This window comes from Cryptomeria japonica, unplaced genomic scaffold, assembly GCF_030272615.1.
Source record: "Cryptomeria japonica unplaced genomic scaffold, Sugi_1.0 HiC_scaffold_100, whole genome shotgun sequence".
NCBI classification, from domain to species: domain Eukaryota; kingdom Viridiplantae; phylum Streptophyta; class Pinopsida; order Cupressales; family Cupressaceae; genus Cryptomeria; species Cryptomeria japonica.
This window is the reverse complement of record NW_026728922.1, coordinates 325,001-342,500: the sequence shown is the minus strand read 5'-3', so window position 1 is coordinate 342,500 and position 17,500 is coordinate 325,001. Positions and strand designations below refer to the sequence as shown.

General features: G+C 59.7%; 1 non-coding gene across 1 annotated transcript; it reads left to right on the top strand.

Moving 5' to 3' along the window:
- The first annotated feature begins 13,052 nt into the window (after nucleotides 1-13,052).
- LOC131865020 (5S ribosomal RNA) lies at nucleotides 13,053-13,171 on the top strand. The gene has a single exon (XR_009363746.1). It is a non-coding gene; the product is annotated as a 5S ribosomal RNA (ribosomal RNA).
- Nucleotides 13,172-17,500: the final 4,329 nt, after the last annotated feature.

Genomic DNA, 17,500 nt, shown 5'->3' with positions numbered 1-17,500 from the left:
TCGACCAGCCTGAACAATTCCCCTCTCGAAGGAAGGCCTCGGCCTTAATCGTCCACGACAAACAGCTCGACGAGGCATGAAGCACCCACGGGAGCCGGAGCATGACGATGCAGAGTCTCGGTTCACAGGAGCCTGGGAAGAACATCCCGTACGGAACCCTTTACCCGAAAACATCCGAACCGCACATGCTCGCGACAGTCCTGCCGTTAGAGAATGCACCGTGCACGCGACCGAGTAAGGCCACTCAGAGACATCCATTTCCCAGGTATATGCCCCCTACGCACTTTTGGTGGCGCAACTCGCACGAACAGTCCCACCTCGACCCCGTAAACAAGCTTTTTTGCCTCGAAGAGTTCGTCGGAGACGAAGAAGCAACCTTCAGTGCAAACGTAGCACTCTTTTGTGCAACCGCCCAAACAACGCCCCCTCTACCCTCTGTCGAAACACTCGGCATTGCTGCTCCCTAAGGTGAGCTTCTCCTCATAGGCAATTCCGCTCTTATCCGGTCACGTTTGTGTGCCCGAATTTCGCAAGGCAACCTCCATGGGACATGGAAAAGACTCGAGAAGAGAGCTCGCTCACGGGAGAGAGAAGCCAAGGAGACCACGAGAGTGCTGAGAGTGGGACAGCGCTGAATAGGCGGGAGAAGCCTGCGCGTATAAACGGAGATATATATCCAATTGCAACGAAGGAACGTGCCAAAGATCGAGAACAATGGCAGAAATGCTAGTAACGTGCACTTCGGGACCAACGCATCACCGGAAGACAACCGCCAAACATCGAAAGAGTCGCGATGCTCCGCAACCTACGTGCAAAGCGGTCGCACACCGGGTAAGGGAGTGAGAGCCCCAAACATAGCTGGGCGAGGCGCTCACTCCGCTCTTTAATATCTCGTTAATACCGCCAAGGAAATGGCACAAGCACACACACACAAGCATCCTCGGAAGAGGACAGTTCGAGTGACAGGTCAAATCCAAGAGTTCCGAAGACTACCTCCAGGAACAATCGGGAACAAGACCGATTACAAGTCGTCGAGTCTGTTACTGGGCGAACACGAGATGCGCACAGGAAATCGATCAGCCCTCACAATGGCCCAAGGCCAGAGATCGGACTGCTACGATTTACCCCAACAATCATCGTGCCACTCTTCGCAGAGAGGTGATAGACGCCAACGAGCCCGCGCATAGCAATCGAGGTGTAAAAAGGGCGTTGAAGGCAGGAAGCCTGGACGAAAGAGGCTACGAGGTCACCTCGAAGCGGTCTAAGAATCGGGCGCACTTGGGGCGACTACCAGTGCCAACCCCTTATCCCGCGGTGCGTCCGACACACAGAAATTTCCAAGGCGGCCAAGGAGCCTCCCCGCATAGCAATCGGGGTGTGAGGTTACGGATGCAGCATTGATAGCAATCGAGGTGTGAGGCGAAGGATGCAGAAGTGAGAGCCGAGGGATGTAGCAGAGATAGCAATCGGGGTGTGTGATGCAGAAGAGATAGCAATCGAGGTGTGCGGTGGGAAGGGCCCAGCAGCCAGAATGCATGAAGCGACGGATGAAGCAGTGATGACAACCGGGCTGTGAGGAGAGGAGGGATGCAGCCAAGAAAGCAATCAGGGCTCGAGGCAAGGGATGCATCAAGGATAGCAATCATGTTGTGAGGCGAGATTCCAAAGGCTAAACGTGAGAGGCTGCAGGGTCGACTCAGAGAGGTCTATGCATGTGAGAGGCTGAAAGCAAGGTCGACTCGGAGCGGTCTATGCATCGGGCGCGCTTGGGGCGACTACCAGTGCCAACCCCTTATCCCGCGACGCGTCCGACAAAGAGAACGTTCCAAGGCGGCAGAGGAGGTTACCAGCCGAAGGATGCAGTAGCAATAACAGGTATAGTTCCGCGGCGGCCGAGAAGACTCACCGCATAGGAATCGGGATGCGAGGCGAGGGATGCGGCGGGAAGGCCCCGACGGCTAAACGGAAGAGGCTGCAGGGCCGCCTCGGAATGGTCCAAGCATCGGATGCGATTGGGACGACTACCAGTGCCAACCCCTTATCCCGCGATGCGTCCGATACACAGATAGTTCCAAGGCGGCCGAGGAGCCTCACCGCATATCAATCGGGGTGCGAGGCGAGGGATGGGGCGGGAAGGCCCCAACGGCTAGACGGAAGAGGCTTCAGGGCCACCTCGGAATGGTCCAAGCATCGGACGCGCTTGGGGCGACTGCCAGTGCCAACCCCTTATCCCGCGATGCGTCCGATACACAGATGGTTCCAAGGCGGCCGAGGAGCCTCACCGCATAGCAATCGGGGGTGCGAGGCGAGGGATGGGGCGGGAAGGCCCCAACGGCTAGACGGAAGAGGCTTCAGGGCCGCCTAGGAATGGTCCAAGCATCGGACACGCTTGGGGCGACTACCAGTGACAGCCCCCTATCCCGCGATGCGTCCGATACGAAGATGGTTCCAAGGCGGCCGAGGAGCCTCACCGCATAGCAATCGGGGTGCGAGGTGGGGGATGCGGCGAGATGGCCCCAACGGCTAGACGGAAGAGGCCACAGGGCCGCGTCGGAATAGTCCAAGCATCGGACGCGCTTGGGGCGACTACCAGTGACAACCCCTTATCCCGCGATGCGTCCGATACGAAGATAGTTCCAAGGCGGCCGAGGAGCCTCACCGCATAGCAATCGGGGTGCGAGGTGGGGGATGCGGCGAGATGGCCCCAACGGCTAGACGGAAGAGGCTGCAGGGCCGCCTCGGAATAGTCCAAGCATCGGACGCGCTTGGGGCCACTACCAGTGACAACCCCTTATCCCGCAATGCGTCCGATACGAAGATAGTTCCAAGGCGGCCGAAGAGCCTCACCGCATAGCAATCGGGGTGCGAGGTGGGGGATGCGGCGAGATGGCCCCAACGGCTAGACGGAAGAGGCCACAGGGCCGCCTCGGAATAGTCCAAGCATCGGACGCGCTTGGGGCGACTACCAGTGACAACCCCTTATCCCGCGATGCGTCCGATACGAAGATAGTTCCCAGGCGGCCGAGGAGCCTCACCGCATAGCAATCGGGGTGCGAGGCGAGGGATGCGGCGAGATGGCCCCAAAGGCTAGACGGAAGAGGCTGCAGGGCTGCCTCGGAATAGTCCAAGCATCGGACGCGCTTGGGGCGACTACCACTGCCAACCCCTTATCCCGCGATGCGTCCGATACACAGATAGTTCCGAGGCGGCCGAGGAGGTGGGGGATGCAGCGAGATGGCCCCAACGGCTAGACGGAAGAGGCTGCAGGGCCGCCTCGGAATAGTCCAAGCATCGGACGCGCTTGGGGCGACTACCAGTGACAACCCCTTATCCCGCGATGCGTCCGATACACAGATAGTTCCGAGGCGGCCAAGGAGCCTCACCGCATAGCAATCGTGGTGCGAGGTGGGGGATGCGGCGAGATGGCCCCAACGGCTAGACGGAAGAGGCTGCAGGGCCGCCTCGGAATGGTCCAAGCATCGGATGCGCTTGGGGCGACTACCACTGCCAACCCCTTATCCCGCGATGCGTCCGATACACAGATAGTTCCAAGGCGGCCGAGGAGCCTCACAGCATAGCAATCAGGGTGCGAGGCGAGGGATGCGGCGAGAAAGCCCCAACGGCTAGAGGGAAGAGGCTTCAGGTCCGCCTCGGAATGGTCCAAGCATCGGACGCGCTTGGGGCGACTACCAGTGACAACCCCTTATCCCGCGACGCGTCCGATACACAGATAGTTCCAAGGCGGCCGAGGAGCCTCACCGCATAGCAATCGGGGTGCGAGGCGAGGGATGCGGCGAGAAGGACCCAACGGCTACACGGAAGAGGCTTCGGGGCCGCCTCGGAATGGTCCAAGCATCGGACGCGCTTGGGGCGACTACCAGTGACAACCCCTTATCCCGCGACGCGTCCGATACACAGATAGTTCCAAGGCGGCCGAGGAGCCTCACCGCATAGCAATCGGGGTGCGAGGCGAGGGATGCGGCGAGAAGGACCCAACGGCTACACGGAAGAGGCTTCGGGGCCGCCTCGGAATGGTCCAAGCATCGGACGCGCTTGGGGCGACTACCAGTGACAACCCCTTATCCCACGACGCGTCCGATACACAGATAGTTCCAAGGCGGCCGAGGAGCCTCACCGCATAGCAATCGGGGTGCGAGGCGAGGGATGCGGCGAGAAGGACCCAACGGCTAGACGGAAGAGGCTTCGGGTCCGCCTCGGAATGGTCCAAGCATCGGACGCGCTTGGGGCGACTACCAGTGACAACCCCTTATCCCGCGACGCGTCCGATACACAGATAGTTCCAAGGCGGCCGAGGAGCCTCACCGCATAGCAATCGGGGTGCGAGGCGAGGGATGCGGCGAGAAGGACCCAACGGCTAGACGGAAGAGGCTTCGGGTCCGCCTCGGAATGGTCCAAGCATCGGACGCGCTTGGGGCGACTACCAGTGACAACCCCTTATCCCGCGACGCGTCCGATACACAGATAGTTCCAAGGCGGCCGAGGAGCCTCACCGCATAGCAATCGGGGTGCGAGGCGAGGGATGCGGCGAGAAGGACCCAACGGCTAGACGGAAGAGGCTTCGGGTCCGCCTCGGAATGGTCCAAGCATCGGACGCGCTTGGGGCGACTACCAGTGACAACCCCTTATCCCGCGACGCGTCCGATACACAGATAGTTCCGAGGCGGCCGAGGAGCCTCACCGCATAGCAATCGGGGTGCGAGGCGAAGGATGCGGCGAGAAGGACCCAACGGCTAGACGGAAGAGGCTTCGGGTCCGCCTCGGAATGGTCTAAGCATCGGACGCGCTTGGGGCGACTACCAGTGACAACCCCTTATCCCGCGACGCGTCCGATACACAGATAGTTCCAAGGCGGCCGAGGAGCCTCACCGCATAGCAATCGGGGTGCGAGGCGAGGGATGCGGCGAGAAGGACCCAACGGCTAGACGGAAGAGGCTTCAGGGCCGCCTCGGAATGGTCCAAGCATCGAACGCGCTTGGGGCGACTACCAGTGACAACCCCTTATCCCGCGACGCGTCCGATACACAGATAGTTCCGAGGCGGCCGAGGAGCCTCACCGCATAGCAATCGGGGTGCGAGGCGAGGGATGCGGCGAGAAGGACCCAACGGCTAGACGGAAGAGGCTTCAGGGCCGCCTCGGAATGGTCCAAGCATCGGACGCGCTTGGGGCGACTACCAGTGACAACCCCTTATCCCGCGACGCGTCCGATACACAGATAGTTCCGAGGCGGCCGAGGAGCCTCACCGCATAGCAATCGGGGTGCGAGGCGAGGGATGCGGCGAGAAGGACCCAACGGCTAGACGGAAGAGGCTTCAGGGCCGCCTCGGAATGGTCCAAGCATCGGACGCGCTTGGGGCGACTACCAATGACAACCCCTTATCCCGCGACGCGTCCGATACACAGATAGTTCCGAGGCGGCCGAGGAGCCTCACCGCATAGCAATCGGGGTGCGAGGCGAGGGATGCGGCGAGAAGGACCCAACGGCTAGACGGAAGAGGCTTCAGGGCCGCCTCGGAATGGTCCAAGCATCGGACGCGCTTGGGGCGACTACCAGTGACAACCCCTTATCCCGCGACGCGTCCGATACACAGATAGTTCCGAGGCGGCCGAGGAGCCTCACCGCATAGCAATCGGGGTGCGAGGCGAGGGATGCGGCGAGAAGGACCCAACGGCTAGACGGAAGAGGCTTCAGGGCCACCTCGGAATGGTCCAAGCATCGGACGCGCTTGGGGCGACTACCGTTGCCAACCCCTTATCCCGCGATGCGTCTGATACACAGATAGTTCCGAGGCGGCCGAGGAGCCTCACCGCATAGCAATCGGGTTGCGAGGCAGATTATTGGGAAGGGAACCCCCTGGGATGCGGCTCAAGCAGTGCCCAAAGGGACTGGAATGCGGAATCACATCGAGAGACCCAAATGCTATACGAGGGCTCAAATCGAATTATCGATTTGGCCACGACATGGACGCATCGGAACGACTACCTTTGCCGAACCACTCGCAATTGCATCCATACCGAAACCAATAGACATTTCCGTTAGAGCCCTCGCATAGCATTCGGGAATCTCGCATGCCCCTCTAAATCGACCAATGCTGGCGCTCAATGAAAATCCGAGCGCTACCACCGTTCGAGCGCCAGCATTGGTCGAGTTAGAGGGGCACGGGGGAGAATGCTCCAGTCAACACCTCCCCTATATAAGTTATTTGTCCGATTCTCGCACAACCGTAGTCTGCCTCGTCGAATCAAACAACGGTCCCAGATTCCGACTTCCGTTCCGTAGAGACCCAAAAGCTAGATGGAGGCTCGCAAGAAAGAGAGTCGGCGCATAGCAATCGGGTTTCTCGAACGTTTAGGGACCGAGCTCACTTGCGGATAGGGCAAAATCCGCCAAGCAACCCAAAAGCTAGACGGGGGCTCGAATCGAATCGCCTAGGCGGCCACAACAACGACGTGTTGGATCGACTACCAGTGCCAAACCATTCAGCAAGACTAGTCTGTGTCGAGGCCGGATAGAGATTCTCAGAGAGCGCCCGCATAGCATTTAGGAGACCTGCCGCGTCCCTCACACTCGACAAATGGTGGTGCACGTTTATAAATCCGAGCGATCCCAACCCTTTCAAGCACCAACATCGGTCGAGATAGAGGGGCACGGAGGGGGCTGCGTGAGACAACACAGTCCCCTATATAAGTTATTTGTCCGATTCTCACACATCCGAAGAATGGTCATCAAATCGGACAACAGCCCAAACTTCCGACTTCCGTCCCAGAAAGCCCAAGAGCTATCTAAAACGTTCATGGCCGGAACTCGATCGCGGCTATACCAGTCCGCCAAGCAACCCAAAAGCTAGACTGGAGCTCTAGTCGAATCACCTCTGTGGCCATTGCAAGGACGTGTTGGAGCGACTACCATTGCCGAACCATTCCGCAGGTCGAGTCCATACCAAGGCCGCATAGAGATTCACGATGAGCTCCTGCATAGCAATCAGGAGACTTGCCGTGTCCATCACAATCGATAAATCCTGGTGCAAGATTTTTGCATCCGAGCGCTCCAACCAGTCGAGCACCAGCATCAATCGACATAAACGGGCACGGGGGGAGGATGCTCGAGAACACTACCTCCCCTATATAAGTTATTTGTCCGATTCTCAAGCAGCCGAAGTCTGGTCATCGAATCGGGTCAAAGACCACAACTTCCGACTTTACCCACAATGCAAGTCATCGAATCGAACATCGGCCCCCGAGTCGGACTCCATGCGTATGTCAGGTCATCGGACCCAAATTCCGCCTTCCTGCGCATGGCGGGCCATCAATATCAACTCGGTCATCGGACCCAAACTCCGCCTTTTTGCGTATGGCACGCCTTCAAATCGGTCATCGGACCCAAATTCCGCCTTCCTGTGCATGGCGGGCCATCAACATCAACTCGGTCATCGGACCCAAATTCCGCCTTTCTGCGCATGGCACGCCATCAACTCGGTCATCGGACCCAAATTCCGCCTTCCTGCGCATGGCAGGTCATCGGACACAAATTCAGACCTCGCCAATATGCCTACGTATCGAATCGGTCATCGGACCCAACTTCCGACTTCATCCATACTGTAGGGTCTTTGAGGTTGGCGCGGTGCGCTCAACCCAGGGAGTCGACCCATCGAAGCATACACCTCCCCTATATAAGCTATTTGTCCGATTCCCACACCTGTGTAGTTTGCACCTCTGACCAGGACATCGACCCCAACTTCCGAACTCGACTGCAACGACGGCACCAGCGCCTTGGTGCGCACCTTGCGACGCACAGTCCCAACATTCGCCTTCCTGCACATGGCAGGTCATCGGACCCAAATTCCGACCTCGCGAGTATGCCTACATATCGAATCGGTCATCGGACCCAACTTCCGACTTCATCCATACCGTAGGGTCTTTGAGGTTGGCGCGGTGCGCTCAACCCGGGGAGTCGACCCAACGAAGCATACACCTCCCCTATATAAGCTATTTGTCCGATTCCCACACCTGTGTAGTTTGCACCTCCGATCAAGACATCGACCCCAACTTCCGAACTCGCCTCCAACGACCGAACCAGCGCCTTGGTGCGCACCTTGCAACGCACAGTGCCAACATTCGCCTTCCTGCACGTGGCAGGTCATCGGACCCAAATTCCGACCTCGCGAGTATGCCTACATATCGAATCGGTCATCGGACCCAACTTCCGACTTCATCCATACCGTAGGGTCTTTGAGGTTGGCGCGGTGCGCTCAACCCGGGGAGTCGACCCAACGAAGCATACACCTCCCCTATATAAGCTATTTGTCCGATTCCCACACCTGTGTAGCTTGCACCTCCGATCAGGACATCGACCCCAACTTCCGAACTCGACTAAAAAGACCGCACCAGCGCCTTGGTGTGCACCTTGCAACGCACAGTGTCAACATTCGCCTTCCTGCACATGGCAAGTCATCGGACCCAAATTCCGACCTCATGAGCATACCTACTAATCGAATTGGTCATCGGACCCAACTTCCGACTTCATCCATACCGTAGGGTCTTTGAGGTTGGCGCGGTGCGCTCAACCTGGGGAGTCGACCCATCGAAGCATACACCTCCCCTATATAAGCTATTTGTCCGATTCCGACACCTGTGTAGTTTGCACCTCCGCTCAGGACATCGACCCCAACTTCCGAACTCGCCTGCAACGACCGAACCAGCGCCTTGGTGCGCACCAAAAGTGCGCACTTTTGGAGGGCACTTTTGTGCGCTCCAAAGGTGCGCACTTTTGGAGGGCACTTTTCTGCGCTCCAAAGGTGCGCACTTTTGGAGGGCACTTTTTGGAGGGCACTTTTCTGCGCTCCAAAGGTGCGCACTTTTGGAGGGCACTTTTTGGAGGGCACTTTTCTGCGCTCCAAAGGTGCGCACTTTTGGAGGGCACTTTTTGGAGGGCACTTTTCTGCGCTCCAAAGGTGCGCACTTTTGGAGGGCACTTTTTGGAGGGCACTTTTCTGCGCTCCAAAGGTGCGCACTTTTGGAGGGCACTTTTTGGAGGGCACTTTTCTGCGCTCCAAAGGTGCGCACTTTTGGAGGGCACTTTTCTGCGCTCCAAAGGTGCGCACTTTTGGAGGGCACTTTTTGGAGGGCACTTTTCTGCGCTCCAAAGGTGCGCACTTTTGGAGGGCACTTTTTGGAGGGCACTTTTCTGCGCTCCAAAGGTGCGCACTTTTGGAGGGCACTTTTTGGAGGGCACTTTTCTGCGCTCCAAAGGTGCGCACTTTTGGAGGGCACTTTTGTGCACTCCAAAGGTGCGCACTTTTGGAGGGCACTTTTCCTGTGCTCCAAAGGTGCACACCTAGGTGAGCACCTTCGACCACACCTTGTAGCACACCAAACTCTGACTTTCGACTTCATCCGCAATGCAGGGTCTTTGAGGTTGGCGCAATGCGCACAACCAGGGGAGTCGACCCATCAAACCCAACACCTCCCCTATATAAGCTATTTGTCTGATTCTCATACATGCGTAGCCTGCAGGAGCAATTAGGACATCGACCCCAACTTTCGGCTTCTAAACGAAAACAAGGTCTTTGAGGTTGGTGTAATGCGAACAACTAGGGGAGTCAACCCATCAAACCCAACACCTCCCCTATATAAGCTATTTGTCTGATTCTCATACATGTGTAGTCTACAGGAGCAATTAGGACATCGACCCCAACTTTTGACTTCTTAACGAAAACAAGGTCTTTGAGGTTGACGTAATGCGCACAACCAGGGGAGTCGACCCATCAAACCCAACACCTCCCCTATATAAGCTATTTGTCCGATTCTCATACATGTGTAGCCTGCAGGAGCCATTAGGACATTGACCCCAACTTTTGACTTCTTAACGAAAACAAGGTCTTTGAGGTTGGCGTAATGCGCACAACCAAGGGAGTTGACCCATCAAACCCAACACCTCCCCTATATAAGCTATTTGTCTGATTCTCATACATGTGTAGCCTGCAACAACGATTAGGACATCCACCCCAACTTCTGAATTCGTCTGCGTTGACCGCACCAAAGGTGCACGCCTTGGTGCTCACCAAAATCCGACTTCCGACTTCTTCTGCTATGCGGGGTCTTTGAGGTTGGCGCAGTGCGCACAACCAGGGGAGTCAACCCACCGAATGCAACACCTCCCCTATATAAGCTATTTGTCTGATTCTCATACATGCGTAGACTGCAGCAATGATTAGGACATCCACCCCAACTTTTGACTTCTTAAACAAGACAGGGTCTTTGAAGTTGGTGCAGTGCACACAACCAGGGGAGTCGACCCATCAAACGCAACACCTCCCCTATATAAAGCTATTTGTCCGATTCTCATACGTGTAGTCTGCAGCAGCGATTAGGACATCGACCCCAACTTCCGAATTCGTTTGCATTGACCGCACCAAAGGTGCACGCCTTGGTGTGCACCCTGGAGTGCACTTTGGTGCTCACCTCGGTGCACACTTTGGTGTGCACCTCGGTGTGCACCAAAGGTGCGCACCTTGGAGCGCACCAAAGGTGTACACTTTGGAGCGCACCACATAGGGTCTTTGAGAGGTTGGCGCAGTGCGCACACCAAGGTGGGTGTTGAGGTGCGTGCCGAGGTGGGTGGGTGCTAGGGTGCGCTCCATGGTGGGTGCCAGGGTGGGTGCGTGCTAGGGTGGATTCCAAAGAGGGTCATAGGGTGGGTGCCAAGGTGGGTTGGTGATATAGTGGGTTCAAAGGTGGGTACTAGGGTGGGTTCCAAGGTGGGTCACAAGTTGGGTGCCAGGATGCGTGGGTGTTAGGTTGGGTGCCAAGGTGGGCTCCTGCGTGGGTGGGTGCTAGGGTGGGTTTCAAGGTGGACGCGAGGGCGGGTGCCAAGGTGGGTAACAAGTTGGGTGTTAGGATGGGTGAGTGCTAGAGTGGGTGCCAAGGTGGGTGGGTGCTAAGGTGGATGCCAAGGTGGTTCACAGGGTGGGTGGGTTCTAGGGTGAGTTCCAAGGTGGGTCACAGGTTCAGTGCTAGGGTGGGTGTCAAGGCGGGTGTCGAGGTGCCTGGGTGCTAGGGTGTGGATGCCAATGTGGGTCATAGGGTGGGTACTAGGGTGGGCTGCAATGTGGGTGCCAAGGTGGGTAACATGCTCGGTGGGTTCTAAATTGGGTGCCAGGGTGGGTGTGCACCCACCTTGCCCGAGGTGGGTGCCAAGGTGCCAGTGTGGGTGGGTGCTAAGGTGGATGCCAAGGTGGGTGAGAAGGTGGGTGATAGGTTGAGTGGTAGGATGGGTGGGTGCCAAGATGGGTCACAGGGTGGGTGCAAGGGTGGGTAGGTGCTAGGGTTGGTGTCAGGGTGGGTGGGTGCTAGGTTGGGTTCCAAGGTGGGTGCGAGGGTGAGTGTCAAGGTGGGTCACAGGTTAGGTGCTAGGATGGGTGAGTGCTAGGGTGCAAAGGTGCCAGGGTGGGTGCTAGGATGGGTCGATGCTAGGGTGAGTGGCAAGGTGGGTCCACAAGTGTCAAGGTGGGTGCCGAGGTGGGTGCCAAGTCGGCGACTGCTATGGTGGATGCCAAGGTGGGTCACGGGGTGGGTGCCAAGTTGCTAGGTTGGGTTCCAAGGTGGGTGCCAACGTGGGTGCTAGGGTGCGTGGGTTAAAGGGTGTGTCACAACGTGGGTGCCAGGATGGGTGCGCACCCACACTGGCCAAGACGGGTGCGGGTGCAAGGTTGGGTTCCAAGCCCGGTCACAGGCTGGGTGCTAGGATGGGTGGGTGCCAAGGTGGGCACCAGGGTGGGTGCACCCACCCTGGCCAAGGTGGGTCACGGGGTGGGTCCTAGGGTGGGTAACGGGGTGGGTACTAAGGTGCGTGCCAAGGTGGGTCATAGGGTGGGTGCCAAGGTGGGCACCAGGGTGGGTGTGCACCAACCCTAGCCAGGGTAGGTCACGGGGTGGTTGTCGGGGTGGGCGTCAAGGAGCCAAGGTGGGTGGCAAGTAGCCAAGTTGCGTGCCAAGGTGGGTGTCGGGGTGGGTGCCAAGGATCCAAGGTGGGTGCCAAGGAACCAAGGTGGGTGTCTGGGTGGGTGCCGAGGTGGGAGCCAGGGTGGGTCCCAAGGTGAGTGCAAAGGTGGGTGCCAGGGTCAAGGTGAGTGCCAATGTGGGTTCCAAGGTGCCAGGGTCAGGGTGAGTGCCAATGTGGGTTCAAAGGTGCTAAGTTGGGTGCGAGGTTGGGTGCGAGGGTGGGTGGGTGCCAAGGTGTGCTAGGTGGAAGCCCGGGTGGGTCGGCATCCCATGGGTGTCGAGTTGGGTGCCTGATGGGTGCTTCTTGTCAAGTTTTAGTCGTCGGGACTCATTTCGAGCCTTAGAGGTCGTTTCTTGTCCGGTTGCCCTGTCTTCGACCTGGGAACCCAATTTTGGTCCTCGGGTCCCATTTTTTTTTGTCTCGCATCCCACTTTTGGCCTGTGGCCTTTTCGGGGTCGATTCTCGTTTTGGGCATCAGAGCATGTTTCTTCTCCTAAAACCCAATATTTGTTTATTAAGTCTCGGAACACATTTTTGTTCTCGTGGACCCATCATGGGTCTTGGAACGCATTTGTGGTCCTTGGGTCCCATTTTGCATCCCGAAACTTGTGTTTTGGTGCTTGATCCCTATTTTGGGTGCCCACCTTGCACCAAGTGCGCACCCGGGGCAAACCGAGCGCCTTGGTGCACCGGGGCAAGATCGAGCGTGCACCCGAGGCGCCCCGAACATGCACCAAGGTGCACTCGGCCCACATGTGAGCGCAGGTCGTTGCGCCCGAGGTGGTGTGTGGGCACCGCGTTGCAGACGGGACACTGCACGCACACGACGCCCCCTCCAGGTGCACGCACGTAGGCCGGGCCGGGTGCACACCCGACGCCCTAGCAAGGTGCGCGCACCCGGGCAGGGCTCACACTTGGCGAACGGGGCGCACTTCGCGAGGGAGGGTGTGCACCTCGACGGGGGTGGGTGGCCGGGGTGGATTCGCACGTGGGTCGCGGTTTGCTAAGTACACACTGCGACAAGCTCATAACGGGTGCGATCATACCAGCGTTAGTGCACCGGATCCCATCAGAACTCCGCAGTTAAGCGCGCTTGGGCCGGAGTAGTACTGGGATGGGTGACCTCCCGGGAAGTCCCGGTGTTGCACCCTTTTTTAGTTTTTCGCCGGGCGTCGCAATGCTATTTGAATAAACCTTTTGCCCGTTTGCGTTCTCGTCGGGGCCGGGCCGGGCCGGGGTGCGCTGCCCGCACTACCGCGCGCGCGGGGGCGACACCGAGCGCGCACCCGAGGCGCCCCGAGCACACAGGCCACGGTGCAACCCGGGCGTTGTGCGCGCACCCCGGTGCGCCCGAGGTGCTGCGCGCGCACCCAGGTGAAATCGGTGTGCACCTCGGCCAGTGCGCGCTCGGTCGAGTCGCGCACGTTGGCCAAGGTGCACGGTGATGTTTCTTACTCTAAGGTTCCGCACCAGACGCCCGGGACAGGTGAGCGAAGCTGGGCGGGGCCGGGTGCGCGGCCGGGGCAGGTGCACGCAGCTGGAGAGAGCTTTGGAGCACACTTCGGAGCGCACCAATGATGCGCTCCATTCAAAAGTTTCCTGAAAAGGCAAAAAAAGTTGAGATTATAGAATTTCCCACTTGAGAGATTGTAAAAAAAAAAAATTTAAAATGAAGGAAACGCGGGTGCCAAGGTGTGCGCAGCCCAGCCAAGGTGTGCGCACCAAGGCGCCCACCCTGGCGAAGGTGCACGCAAGGTGCGCACCCGAGGCAAACCGGACAATTAACCCAACTTTCGACTTCGCGCGCACCTTGGAGCGCACTTCGGAGCGCTCCTTGGTGCGCACCAATCTTGGGCACCTCGGAGTGCACCATGGCGCCCACCAAGGTGCGCACCCGGGGCAAACCGAGCTCCGACTTCGTGCGCACCTTGGAGCGCACGAAAGGTGCGCACCATGGCGCCCACCAAGGTGCGCAGCCCAGCCAAGGCGTGCGCATCAAGGTGCGCACCCTGGCGAAGGTGCGCACCCGGGGCAAACCGAGCTCCGACTTCGTGCGCACCTTGGAGCGCACAAAAGGTGCGCAACCCAGCCAAGGTGTGCGCACCCCGGTCAAACCGAGCTCCGAATCGTGCGCACCAGAGGTGCACGCCATCGTGCGCACCTTGGAGCACACTTCGGAGCCCTCCTTGGTGCGCGCCGATGTTGCGCACCTCGGAGCGCACCCGGGGAAAACAATGCAATTAACCCGACTTTCGACTTCGTGGGCACCTCGGAGCGCTCTCGGGTTCGCACCTCGGAGCACACCGAGGTGCGCACCTTTGATGCGCTGCCTTCACCAATTTCCAGAAAAGGCAAGAAAACATTGAGAAGGTGTGCGCACCGAGGTGCCCACCCTGGCGAAGGTGCACGCGAGGTGCGCACCCGGGGCAAACCGGGCTCCGACTTCGTGCACGCCGCACCTTGGAGCACACTTCGGAGCGCTCCTTGGTGCGCACCAGGGCGCGCAACCCAGCCGAGGTGCCCACCCCGGCGAAGGTGCACGCGAGGTGCGCACCCGGGGCAAACCGGGCTCCGACTTCGTGCACGCCATGGTGCCCACCGCGGCGAAGGTGCACGCGAGGTGCGCACCCGGGGCAAACCGGGCTCCGACTTCGTGCACGCCGCACCTTGGAGCACACTTCGGAGCGCTCCTTGGTGCGCACCATGGTGCCCACCAGGGCGCGCAACCCCGCCGAAGGTGCACGCGAGGTGCGCACCCGGGGCAAACCGGGCTCCGACTTCGTGCACGCCGCACCTTGGAGCACACTTCGGAGCGCTCCTTGGTGCGCACCATGGTGCCCACCAGGGCGCGCAACCCCGCCGAAGGTGCACGCGAGGTGCGCACCCGGGGCAAACCGGGCTCCGACTTCGTGCACGCCATGGTGCGCACCGCGGCGAAGGTGCGCACCCGGGGCAAACCGGGCTCCGACTTCGTGCACGCCGCACCTTGGAGCACACTTCGGAGCGCTCCTTGGTGCGCACCAGGGCGCGCAACCCAGCCGAGGTGCCCACCCCGGCGAAGGTGCACGCGAGGTGCGTACCCGGGGCAAACCGGGCTCCGACTTCGTGCACGCCGCACCTTGGAGCACACTTCGGAGCGCTCCTTGGTGCGCACCATGGTGCCCACCAGGCCGCGCAACCCAGCCAAGGTGTGCGCACCAAGGTGCACGCGAGGTGCGCACCCGGGGCAAACCGGGGTCCGACTTCGTGCACGCCGCACCTTGGAGCACACATCGGGGCGCTCCCGGGTTCGCACCGGCGTTGCGCACCGTGGTGGGCACCTCGGAGCACACCAAGGTGGGCAGCGAGGTGCGCACCTTTGATGCGATGCCTTCACTAATTTCCATAAAAGGCAAAAAAAAAACGAGATTTTAAAATTTCCGTTTTGAAAGATAGTGAGAAAAAGGGAATGCTGGTGCCATCTTGAGCCCGCCCTGGTGCGCAGCCCAGCCAAGGTGTGCGCACCAAGGTGCCCACCCTGGCGAAGGTGCGCGCCCGGGCAATTAACCCAACTTCCAACTTCGCGCGCGCCAGGGTGGGAGCGCACCCAACAACCGGGCCTGGGAAGAGCCAATGCGAGAAACCCCACCAAACGCTCTGACAAAAAAAGAGGGGGCGCTCCAGTAACCCCGCTTCGGAGCGCACCCTGGGCAAACCCAGCCAAGGTGCCCACCCCGGCCAAGGTGCAGGCGAGGTGCGCACCCGGGGCAAACCGGGCTCCGACAACGTGCACGCCGCACCTTGGAGCACACTTCGTAGCGCTCCCGGGTGCGCACCTCAGAGCACACCAAGGTGGGCAGCGAGGTGCGCACCTTTGATGCGCTGCCTTCACTAATTTCCAGAAAAGGCAAAAAAAAAAGGAGATTTTAAAATTTCCGTTTTGAAAGATAGTGAAAAAAACGGAACGCGCGTGCCATCTTGAGCCCGCCCTGGTGCGCAGCCCAGGTAAGGTGCCCACCCTGGCAAAGGTGCGCACCCGGGCAATTAACCCTACTTCCGACTTCGTGCGCGCCAGGGTGGCAACCGGGCCTCGGAAGAGCCAATGCGAGAAACCCCACCAAACGCTCCGACAAAAAAAGAGGCGGCGCTCCAATAACCCCGCTTCGGAGCGCAGCCGGGGCAAACCCAGCCAAGGTGCCCACCCCGACGAAGGTGCACGCGAGGTGCGCACCCGGGGCAAACCGGGCTCCGACAACGTGCACGCAGCACCTTGGAGCACACTTCGAAGCACTCCCGGGTGCCCACCGGCGTTGCGCACCGTGGTGGGCAGCGAGGTGCGCACCTTTGATGCGCTGCCTTCACTAATTTCCAGAAAAAGGCAAAAAAAAATGAGATTTTAAAATTTCCGTTTTGAAAGATAGTGAAAAAAAAGGAACGCGGGTGCCATCTTGAGCCCGCCCTGGTGCGCAGCCCAGGCAAGGCATGCGCACCAAGGTGCCCACCCGAGGTGCACACCCGGGGCAAACCGGGCTCCGACTTCGTGCAGGCCGCACCTTGGAGCACACTTCGGAGCGCTCCTTGGTGCGCACCATGGTGCCCACCAGGGCGCGCAACCCAGCCAAGGTCTGCACACCAAGGTGCCCACCCCGGCGAAGGTGCACGCGAGGTGCGCACCCGGGGCAAACCGGGCTCCGACTTCGTGCACGCCATGGTGCCCACCGCGGCGAAGGTGCACGCGAGGTGCGCACCCGGGGCAAACCGGGCTCCGACTTCGTGCACGCCGCACCTTGGAGCACACTTCGGAGCGCTCCTTGGTGCGCACCATGGTGCCCACCAGGGCGCGCAACCCAGCCAAGGTGTGCGCACCAAGGTGCACGCGAGGTGCGCACCCGGGGCAAACCGGGGTCCGACTTCGTGCACGCCGCACCTTGGAGCACACATCGGAGCGCTCCCAGGTTCGCACCAGCGTTGCGCACCTTTGATGCGCTGCCTTCACTAATTTCCAGAAAAGGCAAAAAAAAACGAGATTTTAAAATTTCCGTTCTGAAAGATAGTGAAAAAAACGGAACGCGGGTGCCATCTTGAGCCCTTCCTGGTGCGCAGCCCAGGCAAGTTGTGCGCACCAAGGTGCCCACCCTGGCGGAGGTGCGCGCCCGGGGCAATCCGGGCTCCGACTTCGTGCACTGCATGGTGCCCACCAAGGCGCGCAACCCAGCCAAGGTGCCCACCGCAGCGAAGGTGCACGCGAGGTGCGCACACCGAGGTGCACACCCGGGGCAAACCGGGCTCCGACTTCGTGCACGCCGCACCTTGGAGCACACTTCAGAGCGCTCCTTGGTGCGCACCAGGGCGCGCAACCCAACCAAGGTCTGCACACCAAGGTGCTCACCCCGGCGAAGGTGCACGCGAGGTGCGCACCCGGGGCAAACCGGGCTCGGACTTCGTGCACGCCGCACCTTGGAGCACACATCGGAGCGCTCCCGGGTTCGCACCAGCATTGC